The following is a 4078-nucleotide window of genomic DNA, read 5'->3' on the forward strand; positions in this document are numbered from 1 at the left end:
AAAGCTTAGGTTGACTGAAGAAGTCAAACCAACCCGGATATGCCTCCAACTTGCTGATGGCTCCATTAAATATCCATCAGGCATAATTGAGGACATGATTGTCAAGGTTGGGCCATTTGCCTTTCCAACCGACTTTGTAGTGCTGGAAATGGAGGAGCACAAGAGTGCAACTCTCATTCTAGGAAGACCCTTCCTAGCAACTGGACGAACTCTCATTGATGTACAAAAAGGGGAAGTAACTCTGAGAGTCAATGAGGATGAGTTCAAGTTGAATGCTGTAAAAGCTATGCAGCATCCAGACACATCAAATGACTGCATGGGCGCTGACATTATTGACTCTTTGGTGGAAGAGATCAATATGACTGAAAGTCCAGAATCAGAGCTTGAGGACATCTTCAAGGATGCTCAGCCTGATCTGGAAGAACCAGAGGAAACAAAAGAATTTTTGAAAATTCCTCAGGAGGAGGATAAGCCTCCCAAACCTGAACTCAAACCACTACCACCATCCCTGAAGTATGCATTTCTGGGAGAGGGTGACACTTTTCCAGTGATTATAAGCTCTGCTTTAAATCTACAGGAAGAGGAAGCACTGATTCAAGTGCTAAGGACACACAAGACAGCTCTTGGGTGGTCCATTAGTGATCTTAAGGGCATTAGCCCAGCAAGATGCATGCACAAGATCCTATTGGAGGATAATGCCAAACCAGTGGTCCAACCACAAAGGCGGCTAAATCCAGCCATGAAGGAGGTGGTGCAGAAGGAGGTCACTAAATTACTAGAGGCTGGGATTATTTATCCTATTTCTGATAGCCCCTGGGTGAGCCCTGTCCAAGTTGTCCCCAAGAAGGGAGGCATGACAGTAGTTCATAATGAAAAAAATGAACTGGTTCCTACAAGAACAGTCACAGGGTGGCGCATGTGTATTGACTACAGAAGGCTCAATACAGCCACTAGAAAGGATCATTTTCCTTTGCCATTCATAGACCAAATGCTAGAAAGACTAGCTGGTCATGATTATTATTGCTTTTTGGATGGCTATTCAGGCTACAACCAAATTGCAGTAGACCCTCAGGACCAAGAGAAAACAGCATTCACTTGTCCTTCTGGCGTGTTTGCCTACAGGAGAATGCCTTTTGGTCTGTGTAATGCTCCTACAACTTTTCAGAGATGCATGTTATCCATCTTCTCTGATATGGTGGAGAAATTCCTGGAAGTCTTCATGGATGACTTCTCAGTATATGGAGACTCATTCAGCTCCTGTCTTAATCACCTAGCAGTTGTCCTAAAAAGGTGCCAAGAGACTAACCTGGTTTTAAACTGGGAGAAATGTCACTTTATGGTGACTGAAGGAATTGTCCTTGGGCACAAAATTTCAAGCAAGGGAATAGAGGTGGATAAAGCAAAGGTAGAGGTAATTGAAAAATTACCACCACTTGCCAATGTTAAGGCAATCAGAAGCTTTCTGGGGCATGCAGGATTCTACATAAGGTTTATAAAAGATTTTTCGAAAATTACAAAACCTCTGAGCAACCTGCTAGCTGCTGACACACCATTTGTGTTTGACACACAGTGTCTGCAGGCATTTGAGACCCTGAAAGCTAAGCTGGTCACAGCACCAGTCATCTCTGCACCAGACTGGACATTGCCATTCGAACTAATGTGTGATGCCAGTGACCATGCCATTGGTGCAGTGTTGGGACAAAGGCATAACAAGCTTCTGCATGTCATTTATTATGCCAGCCGTGTTCTAAATGATGCATAGAAGAATTACACAACCACAGAAAAAGAGTTACTTGCAGTGGTCTATGCCATTGACAAGTTTAAATCCTATCTGGTAGGATCAAAGGTGATTGTGTACACTGACCATGCTGCTCTTAAGTACTTACTCACAAAGCAGGATTCAAAACCCAGGCTCATAAGATGGGTGTTGCTTCTGCAAGAGTTTGATATAGAAATAAAAGACAGAAAAGGGACAGAGAATCAAGTAGCTGATCATCTGTCCCGAATAGAACCAGTAGTTGGGGCGTCCCTCCCTCCTACTGAGATCTCTGAGACCTTTCCAGATGAGCAACTTTTCGCCATTCAGGAAGCTCCATGGTTTGCAGATATTGCAAATTACAAAGCTGTGAGGTTCATACCCCAAGAGTACAGCAGGGTGCAAAGAAAGAAATTGATTTCAGATGCCAAGTACTACCTGTGGGATGAGCCATACCTCTTTAAGAGATGTGCAGACGGGATAATCCGCAGATGTGTACCCAGAGAGGAAGCACAAAGAATCCTGTGGCATTGCCATGGATCACAATATGGAGGACACTTTGGAGGTGAGCGAACAGCAACCAAGGTCCTCCAATGCGGATTCTACTAGCCTACTCTCTATAGAGATGCTCGAGAGTTTGTGCGTAACTGCGACAGTTGCCAAAGAGTTGGTAACTTGCCTCATGGTTACGCCATGCCTCAGCAAGGGATCTTAGAGATTGAATTGTTTGATGTATGGGGAATTGACTACATGGGTCCCTTCCCACCATCATACTTAAACACTTATATTCTAGTGGCAGTAGACTATGTATCTAAATGGGTGGAAGAAATTGCCACACCCAATAATGATACCAAGACCGTGCTGAAATTCCTCCAGAAACACATCTTCAGCAGATTTGGTGTTCCCAGAGTACTGATCAGTGATGGAGGCACCCATTTCTGCAATAAATAACTGTACTCTGCTATGGTTAGATATAGAATTAGCCACAAAGTAGCAACTCCGTATCACCCACAGACAAATGGGCAAGCAGAGGTCTCTAACAGAGAGCTCAAAAGAATCCTGGAGCGGACTGTTATTGCCCGTAGAAAGGATTGGGCAAAGAGCTAGGATGATGCTCTGTGGGCATACAGAACAGCATACAAGACTCCTATAGGAACCTCTCCATACCAACTGGTGTATGGGAAGGCCTGTCATCTGCCTGTGGAACTGGAACATAAAGCCTACTGGGCAACCAGATTCCTAAATATGGATGCTAAGTTAGCTGGTGAAAAAAGATTGCTCCAGCTAAATGAGCTAGAGGAGTTTAGACTCAATGCCTTTGAAAATGCAAAAATTTATAAGGAAAAGGCAAAGAAGTGGCATGACAAGAAGTTATCATCCAGAGTCTTTGAGCTAGGACAAAAAGTCCTGCTCTTCAACTCTAGGCTCAGATTGTTCCTAGGAAAACTTAAATCCCGCTGGAGGGGTCCGTATGTGATTACAGGAGTATCACCATATGGATATGTTGAGCTTCAGGATACTGATTCTGACAAGAAGTTCATTGTTAATGGACAGAGGATCAAGCATTATCTTGAACGCAATTTTGAGCAAGAATGCTCAAAATTGAGACTTGAGTGATTTTCAGTGAAGGTCCAGCTAAAGACACTAAAGAAGCGCTTGCTGGGAGGCAACCCAATGATTAGAAGGGTATCTGTTCTGTTTAATCAAGGTTTGATACATATTCTTAAAGGGCAATTATCAAAATTGAAGGAATTCACAGAGTTACAGAAGGATTCAGTGCGAAAAGCAGAGAAAAAGAGCTTGCTGGCGAAAAAATGCCAATAAGGGGTACTTTGGGCGTTAAACGCCAGAATGGGCACCATTCTGGGCGTTTAACGCCAGTAAATGGGCCATTTTGGGCGTTAAACGCCAGAATGGGCACCATTCTGGGCGTTTAACGCCGGGTGTGCAGCATCCTGGGCGTTTAGCAAAACGCCCAGTGATAAAGGGATTTCTGGCGTTTAACGCCAGCCAGGATACCTGGCTAGGCGTTAAACGCCCAAATAGGCCAACAAATGGGCGTTAAACGCCAGAATGGATACCATTCTGGGCGTTTAACGCCAGAAAGGCAGGGGGAGGAGATTTTGTTCCCACTTCAAATTTTTTCAAACTTTCTTGTTTTAATCCATATATTTCTACATAAACACATTACAAACTTTCATTATTCACCTTCCAATTTAAAAAATTAGAATCTTCTTCAAATCTATTTCAAATCCTTTCCTAAACTCTTTCAAAAACTCAATTATCTCCTCAAATTTTTTCCATATCTTCTCAAATCTCCTT

The sequence above is a fragment of the Arachis stenosperma genome, chromosome 3 (genome assembly GCF_014773155.1).
Source record: "Arachis stenosperma cultivar V10309 chromosome 3, arast.V10309.gnm1.PFL2, whole genome shotgun sequence".
Classification (NCBI taxonomy): domain Eukaryota; kingdom Viridiplantae; phylum Streptophyta; class Magnoliopsida; order Fabales; family Fabaceae; genus Arachis; species Arachis stenosperma.